The following is a 15,315-nucleotide window of genomic DNA, read 5'->3' as shown; positions in this document are numbered from 1 at the left end:
ATGCAGTCATGGGGGCTGCTCTGAGGGGTGGGGGAAGGGGGACCAGGGGTAATATTCCTGTGGATGGTATAGGTTGATGCTATGCACTGGCCCCATGCAGATGCTGCCCTGCTCCACAACCACTGAATCGTGGGCCGGAACAGAGTCAGGGATGTGGAATTGAATCCGTTCTTTTTTCTCTCCAGAGGAAATGGCTGTAATTGCTTTTCCGTAGCCTGACCTGGGAGACGGCTGGTTCCTGCCCTGGATTTGTCTGAATGCTTGCAACTCTAGCCCCTTACCTGGGCCCGGCCTGGTCAGATTTGCCAGGCCCTATGAGCTCAGGCTTTCCCTGTCAGCCCAGGGCATCGCCCACTGCACCTGCTCTGCCCAGGGCACTGCTTTCTGGAGGCCCAGCATCCAGGGACCTGTGGGGGCTGCAGTGCGAGTGTTTCAGCTGAACTATGAGTAAACCTTTCCAGAACCACAGAACCTCTTGGAAAGAGAACCACTTAGCAATTCAAAGCATTCTCAGAATCATAGAATCATAGGAAAACAGAACCTCAGGTTTAGAAAAGATTTTTAAAGCAATCTACCTTCTTTCTAGCAGAGCAGCCTGATCTGCCTTCTTGCCTCATCTGCTATCTCTTTGAAAGGAGGCTTGTCTTGGTGGTAGACGTTCCCACTGCTTCTCCTTTCCACCCTGAATCTGTGGGAGACCACTCCTCACAATCCCCTTGCAGTTAGGAAGGGACAAGGGGCGTCTCTGGCGGGGGCAATCTGAACACCAGGAACATACGTCACCTTTCTGAGGAGAGGCAGTGAAGAGTCCCTGTGTCGTCCTCCTGGGCCCTCCTCCCTCTCAGCGCTGATGCAGACAGGTTTGCGTGGAGATGGCAGAGCCTAGGTCAAAGTCGCCTGGGTAGCCAAGACAGTGCCCTGGGGAGAGCCCGGAGCTACAGCAGCCTTTCTGTGAGCAAGAGATAAACTTATTGAGATTTGGGGGCCATTTGTTACCACAGTATAATGTAGCCGGTCTTCACGATGATACTGTGATTTATAAGAAGAAAGATATATATTTGGTCTTCATCCCCATTTCTGGCATAGAGCTCTTAAATCCTTTGGAATTTCCTAAGTGACCGGAGCTAAAAAGATGTCTTGTGTTACGTTGATGAGGTGACTTTTGGACACACCTAAGGATGGGGGCTGGGGGCTGGTGGAACCAATCACGTAATTAGAGGGTTGGAACTTTTGGTCCCACCCCCAACCTCCAGGGAGAGGAGAGGGGCTGGAGATTGAGTGCAATGAACAACGGCCAAGGATTTCATCAATCATGCCTATGTCATGAAGTCTCCGTAAAAACCCCAAACGACGAGGTTCGGAGGCTTCCAGGTTGATGAACATGTGGAGGCTTGGGAGTGGAGTGCTCTGGGAGAGACTGGAAGCTCCGCGCCCCTTCCCACGTACCTTGCCCTCCACCTCTCTTCCAACTGGCTGCTCCTGAGTTATATTCTTCTGTAATAAACCAGTAACCTAGTAAGCGAAACATTTCTCTGAGTTCTGTAAGCCTCTCTAGCAAATTAATTGAACCCAAGGAGGGGGTCATGGGAGCGTCCCATGTATAGCCTGTTGGTCAGAATCACAGGTGACAACCTGACCTTGCAACTGGCGTCTGAAATTGGTGGGGCGGTGGTCTTGCAGGGCTGAGCCCTCAACCTGTGGATTCTGGTGCTGTCTCTGGGTAGGTGGTGTCAGAGCTGAGTTGAATTGGAGGACACCCAGCTGGTTGTCTGGATCATGCCTTGGTGGTGGTGGGGGAAACCTCCACGTTGGAACTGGTACCAGAACCCCAAATACTGGCTAATAGACCCAGCTGGTGTTCCAACGTTGTAGGGAAGGGAATCCACCATGACCAATGCTTTTGGGTTCATTGCTGAGCAGCTATCAGTTGGAAAGTTTGTTTTCCCCTTGACCTGAAATCAGCTTCCTCAAATCTCTGTGGTTTCCCATCTCAAGCAGGTGGAATTCATCCCTGGGACTCTCCTTTCTCTCTACACCAGTGTTCTCAAACTTTGATGTGCATCTGAATCACTTGGAGGCCTTGTTAAAACAGTTTGCTGGGTTCCATCTCCCGTTTCTGATTCAGTAGGTTTGGGGCAGGTCTGGGAATTTGCATTTTTAATAAGTTGGTTGCTGCTGCTGGTGGTCCAGGGACTACACTTTGAGAACAACGGCTCTGCATCTTCTGTTAGGTCTCCCCAGGGGCCTACTCATCCATGTTGGTCACGGCAGCAGAGGGACTGTGCCCTGCCAAACCCCACAGAACAGAACCCTGTGCCTTGATCCCCCCAGGGTTGGGCTGGGAGGGCCTGAGACTGGCTCTGCCCCCTCCTGGGCTGTTGGCCTCCCTGGGCAGGGCCCACAATGTGTTTATCTCTGTGGCCCTTGGCTTGACATGAGTAGGCACTCAGTGAATGCTTATTGAGTAGACGGAATATGGTGTCCTCACCCTTGAAATCTCTCACTTATCTTCAGACTCTTTGTTCAGAGACCCCTGTGGAACTCACACTGCCCCTGCTGTGGGCCTCAGGGCCAGTGCCAGATGACAGGTGTATTGGAGAGAGGATGGTGAACAGGGAGTGGGCACCAAGATGTCCTCCAGTAGGTGAATGGATACATAAAATGTGATACATCCAGACAGTGGACTATTATTCAAAAGGAATGAGCTATCAAGCCATGAAAAGATATGGAGGAACCTTAAATGCATATTACCAAGTGAAAGAAACCAATCTGAAAAGGCTACATACTGTAGGATTCCAACTCTATGACGTTCTGGAAAGGCAAAACTTTGGAGATCAGCGGTTGCCAGGGGTTGAGGCGGATGGAGATAAATAGGTTGAGCACAGAGAATTTTTAGGGCAGTGAAAATACTGTGTACGATACTATAATGGTGGATACATGTCGTTAAACATCTGTCAAAACCCATAGAATGTACAACACCAAGAGTGAACCCTAATGTAAACCGTGGACTCTGTGTGATAATGATGTGTCAGTGATCGTAACAAATGTACCCTTTGGTGGGGGATGGTGGTGGTGGGGGAGGCTGTGCCTCTGGCAGGGCGGAGGGCTCATGAGAATTTTGCACCTTTCTCTCAATTTTGCTGTGAACCTAAAGCTGCTCTAAAAAATAAAATCTATAAAAAAATAAGAGAGTATGCTTCATCCTCTCCCCAGGAGGGCTCTAAGCGGGGGGCCGGGTGGAGGGTGCCCAGGCTGTTCCTGTAAAGACCCAGCTTGGCAAACCGCCCTTGCCGTCGGATCTGCGGATGACTTCCCCTGTGCTCACGCGGGCCAGTTCTGACTTCTGGGAAGGATTGTGCTGTCTCAATTTTTGCAAACACAGACAGGCTAGCTCATGCTTGGCTGCCTTGCAGATGGCGGGGACTTTGGCTTCCTGGGGGGCCTGCTGGGCCAGGTCCTCAGCTTTTCTGCCTAAAATCGCTGCACTACATCTTAAGGCGCCATCTCCTGTACCATGTGCCCCGCTGGGGCTCATGGAAACTCGGCAGCTGAAGCGGTGGACTGTAATTCCATTTCTGCTGGGCGCCAGCTCTCAGAGAGCCCGGGCAGGCCATCGCCAGGCAGGCCACGCTGGGAACAGCCTGTCCATATGAGGACCTCCAGTCCTCAGGACGGAAGGCTCAGCAGCTGACTTTGGAGTGTCCCGTCCTGTCCCCTATCCACCGTGGACTGGCTCTTCCAAATTCCAAGTGCTTGCTCATGGCTTCTGGAGAAACAGGCAGCCCTACCCCCAGGCTTCTCCTGGGTCAGCACTGCCATCTGAGGCTCTGGGGCTGGGTCCTTACTGCGGTCAGTGACAGATGCTGACCCCAGCTCTATGTGCTCAGCTCCAGCCTTGTCCAGAGTCACATACATTCCTTCTCCTCCTCTTCTTCTATTTAAAAATTTTTATTATGAAAATGGTTAAACATACAGAATTGAGAGGATGGTATAAACCCCTTATACCAAGTACCCAGATTTAACATTTACTAACATTTTGGTATATTTGCTTCACGTACATTTTTGCTTAAATATTGTAAAACAGACTACTGACATACATTTTACCCCTAAATGCTTCAGTCTGCATCCCTAAAAAATAAGAAGTTATCTGCATAACTGTGATATCATTGTCATATCTATCAAAACGAACAATAATTCCTTATGATCATCTAACACCCAGTCCCAGTGTTCAAATTTTGCAATTGTTGCAAAAATGTCTTTTATAGTTGGTTTAGTTAAACCAGAGTTTAAGCCAGATCCATGCCTTGCACGAGGTCGTTACATCTCTTAGGAAGGCCTCTTTTAAACCAGGTCTATACTGTCCTTCCTGCAGTATAGACAGGTGGAAGGCATAGCAAGCGCAGTTGGCCAGGTCATACCCAATCTGGGGACCTGTGGGTCCTGAGCAGGGGTGACGGGAGAGAGGCCTGCTTTGCCCCTCCCTGGCCGTGGGAGTCCTCTGCAGGCATCACATGAAATGGCACAGGGTCACCCGTGGCCCTGGAGTGTTTCTACTTTGAAGCCCAGAAGCCCAGAGAAGCTGTCCCTCCTTGGGGAGCCACCGTGACAGACAGAAGGGGCTGGGAAGATGGCCCAGACCAGAATAAGGGCTTTGAGACACTTGCAGCCACACCAGGTCCTTCCGGGAGGGAAGAATCATGCAGTCTCTGGGAAGGACCTTTGTAGATAAAGGTCAATGGCTCAAAGCCTGCCAGGGCCGCGCACTCTTGTACCTCTGATCCTCCGTGAGGGCAGGGCCTGGCTGTGGGCTGGCGGCCTCCCACCCACACACTGACCCCTTTGATGGATGCTGGGCCCCGCCCTTGGGCTCCCTGAAGGTCCCCTCCAGAGAGCAGCTTGTCTTCTGCCTCCACTTGTGTAGCAGCTGTCATCATCCACTGGCAGCAGCTGTGACATTGTCCAGACCCCTTCCTGGCTCCCGCCCTGCTCCCCTGCTCCTGCCCTCCGCAGCTCTCTCTCCGGGCTGCTGTCCAGGCCTATGGCTCTGCGCATGCTTATTGCAAACCAACAGCCCTTAAGAGTCAGTCTCGCTGGCACATGCTCACAGTGAGAGGCCAGGCCTGGCTCAGGAGGAAGCTGTAAAGCAAGGGTGTAAATGAAGAAAAAGAAATGAAGAGAAAGCATTTCTTTCTCATATCAGATGAGAAAAATTAACTTAAAAGTTGATAATCTCCAGTGTTGCCAAGGCTGTGGGGAAACAGTCTCTTGCTGTCTTGGTAGAGTATAAATCCGTCAGCATTTTGGAAATAAATTGGCAATACCTATGAACATTAAAAACATGCATGTCTTTTTATCCATTCTTTTATTCAGCAAATATTTCTTGAGTCCCACTGTGTGTCAGACACTATTCTAATTGAGTGTTGAGGATACAGCAGTGAATCCGACAGATAAGGTACCTGCTCACACGAAACTTATATTTTAGTGGAAGAAGCAGACAATAAGCAAATAGGTCTATACTGTAATTCATAGTAAATGCTCTGAGTCAAAGTAAAGCAGGGTGAGGAGATCAAGTGTCGGGTAAGTTGTGGCTCTTTCACTTCTTTAACATAAGAATTATGTTTGCAGGAAATGCTCACAGAAATGCTTGCTCACATGCACAGACACACATATGCACACACAAATGTTCTTAAGAGCAAAAAATCGTAAACACCTGGATGCCTAACACAGAGGAGATGGGTCAGTGAATTGTCCATCCACACAAATGGAAACGTGCAGCCGTTAGAGAGAATGAGGCAGCTCCAGGCGTTCCGAAGACATATTGTTAAGCAAAAACAGGATGTCTTAGAGTAATAGACATAGCAGGACCCATATCAGTAGAATCATACTTACATATATTTACAAATGCATAGAAAAAGGTCTAGAAATAATTAATGGTGGTTTCCAGTGTAAGGAAAGGGGAGGGGTAATTGTAAAATGGGACTTCAAATTTTTACTCAAAACACTCCTGTATTGTTTGAATTCTTTAAAAAAAAATACCGCTGGTATACATCTATGTATTCCATGGATTAAGTAAAAAACAAAACACAATATCAGAAATGGACGCTCTATGTGCAGATGCCTTTCCTTGGGATTTTGAGATCCTAATCAAGCAAGTTAAATGATGCTCAGGTTTATCCAATTGACTCTGACCTGCAGCTTTTGGTCCTGAGGGAGACAGTGAAACAAAATGAGCATTTATTCCCTAAATCCAAAACGCTTAGCAGCTGAGCTGGCCCCAAACCATAGAGTGAAGAGGTCAGGGGAGGGTCAGGAAGAGAGGGACCTGCTTTCACTGAACCAGGTGCCCGGCCAGGAATGTAGTTGTCTCCACAGGAAGGAGCTCCTCCTGCCATTTAGAGACAAGGAAACTGAGGTTCAGAAAGTCAATCAGCTGGCCCAGTGAGAGTCAGAGTTTGAAGCTACGTCTGTTGACCTCCAGACTCTGTGATCTTGTCTGGTGAGGACGGTGATGACCTGGGGCCCCCTTCACAGTGATGCCTCCTCTTCAAGGAGGGCCCAGCAGTGGGCGGTTCCCCTTCTGCTCTGATGACCAGTTAGGACTCTCCAGCCCAGCCTGGTGTTGGCCTGTCCCCAAGCCTGGGGCCAAAGGAGGCCACCACCTTCTGGGTCCCTAAGTCCTGGCTCCTGTGCAATGGGGGACCTGTGGTTGCTTCAATCTGCAGCCACAATCGTAATCAGAGCTGAGAGATGATAGTGATAGTGATGACAATAATAATAAGAGTAACCAATAAAGAACAACAGTAACAGCTAAGATCATGCTGGGGATTGTTCTCAGCATTTTGCAAACACTGATCCATCTAATCCTTTAATATTTTAGCTGGTATCCTCCCCCCTTATACCAATGAGAACACTGAGTCACAAAGCATTTCACCACTGGCCCAAAGTCAGGATCAAATTCCAGCAATCTTCAGAGCCTGTGCTCTTGACTTCTCTTACACCGACTCCCCCAAAGCTAGTTAACACAAGTAGTCCTTACTCTGTGCTGGCATTGTTGTAAGTACTTTAAGTATATTAACATGTTAATTGTTCTGAGATATCTTTAAGAGATAGGCCCTATTAGTATGCCCGTTTTACAGATAAGGAGACTAAGCACAGAGAAGCTAAGTCACTTGCCCAAGGTCACAGAGCAAGTAAATGGAAGAGGTGGACTTTGAGTCCACACGTAGTAACTCCAGAGTTTGTGCTCTTAAAAGTTGTACTATATTAACAAATAGGCCCTGAGACTCTAATGCTCTCAACCTACACTTTCTATTTTTAGAGAAGAGGCTTGAAAATCCCCAGGGGCATTGTGGCGTTCAGCGGAGCAGGAACAACTGGTAATTCCTGGTCTCTGGTCTCCTTCTGCGGTTGAGGAGCTGGCTGTGGGCCGGTGACTCACTGCGCTGGGATGGGGAGACTAATCCCTTTACTGTCCAGCTAATGCCCACGGTGACACACTACCACCCTCCAGGCCCAGGGAGGGGCTGCGGCTGCAGGGTGAGTGAGCCCATTCTAGAATTGCAGCAGGGGGGCGGGGCCGTCCAGGGGACGGACAACACGGAGCTCTTCTCTCTTCCTCACTTCTCGTTGTCTTTCTACCTCATTAGGGTGAAAAGACTAAAGCAACTCCAGGGACATGTAGCAGAAGTGTCCCTCCAGCTCTGCTCCCGTCCTGCCCAAAGGAGCACACCAAGCCTGCTGCCTCGCACGCTCTGCTGCTGGTGCCCAGTGGGAGACAGAGCAAGGCCAGGGCACCGAGCCCTGCACCGGGGTCACGGTGAAGCTCAAGGAAGCCGCACGCGGTGCCTGGCGGAGAAGCAGGCTGCTGCCAGGCAGCTTTGTGCATTTGGTGGCTTCATTGGGTACTCATCAAACAGTTGGCACAAACACCTCCCTCCTCCCGCGACAGGAGCTCGCGCTTCAAAAAGCCTCAAACTGCTCTGAAATGTGATAACAGCGTCTGTCAATTTCTGCACATAGAACGCTGTTTGCTACGGCAAGACTATTTGTCTTGGCCTTCTGGAACTGTGTGGACTTCCAGACCAATGATTCCCCGCACCCTGGAGCAAGGTTGGGGTGGCGAATGGGGCATAAGTGGGTAGGGCAAGATGGTGGAGAGGTGGTGGGGAGCTCGTGGGAGCAGCGACCTCTCAGCACTCCGTTTGTGGGGTGGGGAGGGGGAGGGTTCTGGGGACATTCCTTAGCCAGGCGGCAGGCACAGCTGCGACCAGTGGCAGCTGCAGAGCCCAGAATGGGTCTGAGCGTGGCCTCTCCCTCCTTAGGGCTGGCGGACAACCTCCTGCTACCCCAGCTGCGGTGCTGGCTCTGGCTGGCAGGGGCAGGACACACAGCCTTCCCCGTGCAGGGAAGTGTGAGCAGGTGCAGAGGGGGAGGGTGTCTTAGGAGGTGAAGGACAATGGAGGTGAAGTGCAGAGGTGGCATTGTGCCTGGTGTTTGTGGGGACTGAGAGGAGGACACGGTCATTGTTTTGATCATTTGTAATTTAAGCCTAACTCCTTCTAAAGGAGGTTCTGCTGGAATGGGGCATGTGTGTAGGCGAGCTGTGGAAAGTAGGGCTGAGGAAGCATTGAAAAGTTTTTGAGTTGGGGTAAGGACAAGATCAAGAGGCAAGTTGACCTGCAGGGTGGAGGGAAACTGGATGGAGCACACTCACTGGAGGCTGTCCAGTGGTTCTGGTGGGAGGCCATTATGGACTAGACAAGGAAAGGGCGGTGGGAACGGAAAGGGGAGCAATGGAAGACCCAGTGCTTGGGCGCAGCACACAGGACTTGGGTGTGCTGCTCTTTTCCGTCCTCAGCTCTGGTGCAACAATGTGCTCAAGGCTGTCCCTAGGAGCTCAGCGGACCCCTAAAGGTCCTGGAGGACGTCTGAGTTATGTGACAAGAAGTCTAGCAGAAACGTCTCTTAGGAAAGGTGAGGATACTTCCTGCCAGACGCCCCGAAGATTAGGGATGATGGGGCATCCATCTGAGTGAGTCATTCCTGGGCCAGGATGCTGGATGGATCCTCAACCTCAGCCACCGCTCCTGGTGTCCCAAGACTCCCACAGCAGTCCTTTATCAGGCCACCAACCATGTCAGCTCTTGGATTTAGCATATTTGGTGTGCTTTAATCCATTGTGGTTATTTTCCTATTTATGCTCAAATTGTCTCATTTTCAGCTGGTAGGAACTTAACTCAAGTTGGCTTTTGAGTCCTTTTAATGTGATCCCAGTAGTTTTGGCTTTGGTATGACATAAGCTTTAGGCTCTTCTGCATTTCCTTCCTCGGACCTGGAATCAGCTATTTCTCCAAGTCGCTCTGGTTCCTTTTGGTGGGAAACGGTATTCAGAGACCACAGCCTGGGTGTATTTATAATCTAGTTCTGCACCTAGTTTCTTCACTTAACCTATGGCTGACAGATGACACAATATTGGTAAACGGAGGTAGCCCTCATTCCTGGTGACATGCCATTATGTAGACATGCATTCAATTAGTTCCTTACTGATGACTATCTGAGTGGTTCCAGTCTCACTATCACAAAGTGTCCTGCAGTGGATAGCTTTGTGCATGTGTCTTTGCCAGTGTGTCTTTGGAATAAATCCCTAAGAATGGGGTCACTGGGACAGAGGATGGAGGCACATGTCATTTTCCTGGATATTGCCCTCTGCGGAGATGTAACGTTTTTCATTCTGATAAGCCATGTTTGAAAATGCCACAGCCTTTCCAGAAGTCTTTGATGTCGGGGGCCGGCCCTGTGACCGAGTGGTTAACTTCACGCACTCCACTTTGGTGGCCTGGGGTTTCGCTGGTTTGGATCCTGGGCACAGACATGGCACCGCTCATCAGGCCACGCTGAGGTGGCGTCCCACACGCTACAAATAGAAGGACCCACAACTAGAATGTACAGCTATGTACTGGGCGGGTTTGGGGAGAAAAAGCAAAAAAAAAAAAAGATTGTTAGCTCAGGTGCCAATCTTTAAAAAAAAAAGTGTGTCATGTCCAAGTTTTAGAGTTTTGCTAACGTATTAATAATTGAGAAATGCTATCTTGGCATAGTTTTAATTTGCATCTTTCTTATAATGAGCGAGGCTGAGTATTGTTTTTAAATACATTTGAAGACCATTTTGCCCACTTAAAAATGAGATTGCTGTCCTCTGCTAATTTTAGAAGCTCCTTATTTACTCAGGATATCAACCTTTTTTCTTTTATACAAATGGCAAATATTTTTCCTAGTTTTTCATTTGTCTTTTTACTTTGTTTACAGTGTTTATCCCTCAAAGTTTTTTGTTTTGCTTTGTTTTTCGTAAAGATCATGATTTCATAACCCAGATTACAAAGATGGACTTCAAGGAGTCTGAGTGCCCTGTCATTTACACAAATTTTGGAGTGTCTAAGTACATACACAATTTTCTGGGGAAAGAGTTTGTTTCTTTTATTAGAGCCCCACGGTTATGAGCTCACCTTCAGATTCTCAAAATCTAAGTCCTTGCTTTTACGCTTTGGTGCGCCCTGTGCCCCTGCCATCTCTGACTTCAGTTTCTCCACTGAGCAGTCAGGGGACTGGGCAAAGAGCCTTTAGGGTCCTCCCAGCATGGACATGGGCCTTCTCCAGAGTCTGGACCTGCCCAGGCTCCCCTGCAGCACCCCTCAAACTTGATGCCTCCTGGCTTTTGGGGGAGGTCCGCCCTCACTTGCTAAATTCAGGATGAATCCTCACCAGTCATCCCCAGGAGACCTCGGGGCCTGATGACTCACCTTTCTGTTGGGAAAGGTCTCCCTGGGTTAGCCGTGAGTGCTGCCAGAAGGTCAAGGTAAACCGAGGGTCTGATAAATGAAGCAATACTCAAATTACTGCCCCAGAATGGAGAGGATTTGGCACTCAGGAATAAATAGCCAGCAGGGCTTAATAAATAATTAGACATTAATTCTTTGCCAATGGAAATGAATTAAAGTTCACTTGGGTGGAGAAGGAGCCAAGACACCTGTGGAACGAGGGTCCTTGCCGCCAGTCTTCGTCTTCTCACTGGCGCTGGGGTGGGAAGGGGGAATGACTAATTAAGATTTTTAAAAAGTCTCTACAATGTAGCAAAAGCCCTAAGTCTGAAGTCCCCTCAGAAAGAACCATCCACAAATCCATGAATTGCTCTTCTGTTTACGCTTCCCTGAGGGCCCTGTGGCGGCCGCCTAGCGGGATGCAGGTCTGCTATCCCAGGAGTCACAATGGCCACCCACAGAGAAGGGGTCAGACATTTAGACACTGGTCATCATGAGAGTCTCCAAACCCAATAGGCCATTTGTCTTTCCCTCCAGAGCCTACAGTGCTGGGAGTCCCCAGTGACAAGTAAGTCTTCTCTGGCCCCTGGGGCCCTGTCGTGGAGCTACTGTGCTAGTGGGCTTGGGGTCTGGGCGGAGGCTGCCCTGGACGGAGCTGGCCACTTAGCCTGTCTTCTTGGCTTTCACGAGGGAGAGGCTGGGAGTTAGGGAGGAAACTGGTGACTATCGCCTAGCAGCCTGTGTGGGGCAGGGCACAGAGTGACCCTTCAACAAAGCTTGGTGATGGATGTGAGGGCGGGGCGTGCAGAATGCAGAATGGGCCTCCCAGAAGCGCGCCTGTGGCAGGGCGGTGGCGAGCGTGATCCAGCGCTCCCCTCCTCTACCCAGAAAGTGCCCAGAGAGGTTCTGCTCCTGCCACCCAACTTCTGCTGCCCTTCCTTTTCCAGAGTGATGGCCGCACCCCCACCCCCAAATCCATGAAAACAAAACCCATCTCCCTAGATATTAATCCCCCACCTACCCACCTACACCTCCCCCCAGCCCCCAAGGCCGCTTTCAGAAAGGGATATCAACCAGAACAAGAGGGACCACGGCCCTGAAAGATGCTGGTCCGGCCTCCTGGTCCCTAGCCCCGAGCTCTGCCTGGCAGGCTCCTCCCTGCTTCCCTAGTCCAACACCTCACAGCGCCTTAACGTTCAAGGTCACCCAGGGACCTCCGCCCACAGGAGCTATTTGCCAGGCAGTGGGGGCCTGACCTGGGCCCAGGTGCTGTTCTCACTTTCTGCTGCCACAGCCATCATCGCACAAGGAGGGCGCCGGGGGCTCTCTGTGCCCCCTCCCTGCTCTCTCCGCCCTTCGTGGGTCTAGGGCACCCCTCTGCAGGCCCTGCGCGGGCTCACAAGGGCTCCCACAGGCAGCTTCAGCAGGGCCCACTGTCTAGCTGTCCTCAGAGTTTCTTCTGCTCTTGGCCATGTCCTCCTGCAGGGGACATGGAAGCAAAGGCCCTAAGAGCAGACTTCTGCTGCAGGCACACAAGGGGCAAGGCGGCTCTGGGTCTCTGGACCTAGGAGACCTGCTCTTACCCCAGATCTGCCTCTGCCCAGCAGTGGGACCTTGGCCAGTCACAGGAGAGGAGTCGAGAAGCTGGGCTAGTCAGCTCCTCCTCTGAGCAAGGCGCGGTCAGGTGACTTCCTCTCAGTTGCCTTTCCTGAGAGATGGCTGCCTCAGCTGTAAATGTAATTCCTCACTGAGTTTTAGCAGTAGATAGAAGAGGTAACTATGGGAAACCTACCTTGGAGCCATTTGTTGATGTAAGTCGGGAGAGTTCCCGGTTGTCTGGACCTGGTCTCCGCCTTCGTTTAGGGTCTCTAAGCCTCTGGCATCTGCCTTCCCTCAGGTGGATCTTCCTTCCTGTGGAAGAGGGCGACCTCTCCTGTGACATTGACTCGCCGAGGCTGTCACACCAGGCCATTGGCTGCAGGGTGAGCACACGGCTGACTGTTCTCCGCCAGCTCCTCGACGACACCCCACTCTGGTGCGTCCTACTCCCCTGTTCCTGCCCTCACAGTGACAGAGGGCCACTCTGGGTGCCTCACGTGGAGCCTGGTCTGTTAGGCCCTGTCCCCTTCCTCAGCAGGCTCCGGCCGAACCCGAGCCCCAAGCCTGTGGCCGCTCCAGGTCGGGAGCGGGATGGCAGGAGATGGGCTCACTCTGGCAGGGGAATTGCTCGCTGGCGATCCCACCTCCTGCCATCAACCCAACACCAGTGGCTGAAACACGCAGTGCCAGGGGAGAGACGGGCACTGAGATCCAGCCTGGCCTTGGGGGAGGCACGTCTGAGGACAAGGCCCTGACGGACCTAAATCAAGTTTCTACTCCACCTCCCTCACCAGGCCTTCTAAACATCAGCCAGACTAGTCCATGTCTCCACCCCCTCCATCCTCTCAGGGAATCCGGGAAGGCATGAGATGAGCAAAGATAGAAAAGATCAGCATCCGCCCTGACGGAAGTCTGGGGAAAGGGACCCGTTCCTACACTCTCACCGGAGCAGGAGTGAGCTCCACTCGAGAGGAAGGTGGCACAGCAGTGGACGTCCCATTATAAATTGTACATACTCTTTCACTTCTAGGAATATGCCCACAAAGATGTAAATATAGAGAAATTCACCCAACATTGTCTTTATTAACAAATAATTACAAACAAGCTACATGGCAATAGGGAATAGCTAAGAATGTCAGTAATAGTGGACTGATGCTGTATATCTGTACTCAACAACCAGAAAAACTGAAAAAAGTGGAGTAAAAGGTACAAAATAATATGTATAGGATATTCTAATACATACATATGCACGTCCAATAGCACACACACTATCCGGACACAGAGAATATCCTCACAGAGACGTCTGGAAGGGTACATACCACAGTGTTAATAGTACACAGTACAGAACGGTCTGCAGCACGTCGCGGCGCAGTCGTCCCTCGGCATCTGCGGGGGATCAGTTCCAGGACCCCCATGGATCCCAAAATCCACAGACGCTCAAGTCCCTTATATAAAATGATGTGATATTTGCATATAACTATGCACATCCTTCCGTATAGTTTAAATCTTCTCTAGATTACTTATAGTACCTAATACAATGTAAACGCCATGTAAATAGTCATTATACTGTATTGTTTAGGGAATAATGACAAGAAAAAGAAGTCTGTACGTGTTCGGTACAGACACGACCATTGTAGGCTTTTCATTGTACCAGATGGTTGAATCTGCAGATGCAGAACCTATGGATACAGAAGGTCTGCTGTACAGCATACGACAGTAGGCAGAGCATCACAGTATACACTACATCACGGTACACAGTACATCACGGTACACAGTACATACGGTATACAGCACATCACAGTATGCAGTACATACGGTACACAGCACATATGGTACACAGTATATCACAGTATGCAGTACATCACAGTATACAGTACATACGGTATACAGTACATATGGTATACAGTATATCACAGTATGCAGTACATCACGGTACACAGTACATCACAGTATGCAGCACATACGGTACACACTACATCACAGTATGCAGTACATACGGTATACACTACATCACAGTATGCAGTACATACGGTATACACTACATCACAGTATGCAGTACATACGGTATACACTACATCACAGTATGCAGTACATACGGTATACACTACATCACAGTATGCAGTACATACGGTATACACTACATCACAGTATGCAGTACATACGGTATACACTACATCACAGTATACAGTACATACGGTATACAGTATATCACAGTATGCAGTACATCACGGTATACACTACATCACAGTATACAGTACATACGGTATACAGTATATCACAGTATGCAGTACATCACGGTATCACGGTACACACTACATCACAGTATACACTACATCACGGTACACAGTACATCACGGTACACAGTACATCACGGTATACACTACATCACGGTACACAGTACATCACGGTACACAGTACATCACGGTATACACTACATCACGGTATACAGTACATACCGTATACAGTACATCACGGTACACAGCACATCACAGTATGCAGCACATACGGTACACACTACATCACAGTATGCAGTACATACGGTATACACTACATCACAGTATGCAGTACATACGGTACACACTACATCACAGTATGCAGTACATACGGTACACACTACATCACAGTATGCAGTACATACGGTACACACTACATCACAGTATGCAGTACATACGGTACACACTACATCACAGTATGCAGTACATACGGTACACACTACATCACAGTATGCAGTACATACGGTACACACTACATCACAGTATGCAGTACATACGGTACACACTACATCACAGTATGCAGTACATACGGTACACAGTATATCACAGTATGCAGTACATCACGGTATACACTACATCACAGTATACAGTACATACGGTATACAGTATATCACAGTATGCAGTACATC

Source organism: Equus caballus, chromosome 15, assembly GCF_041296265.1.
Source record: "Equus caballus isolate H_3958 breed thoroughbred chromosome 15, TB-T2T, whole genome shotgun sequence".
NCBI lineage: Eukaryota > Metazoa > Chordata > Mammalia > Perissodactyla > Equidae > Equus > Equus caballus.
The sequence above is the reverse complement of the archived record's forward strand: the minus strand, read 5'-3'. Positions refer to the sequence as shown.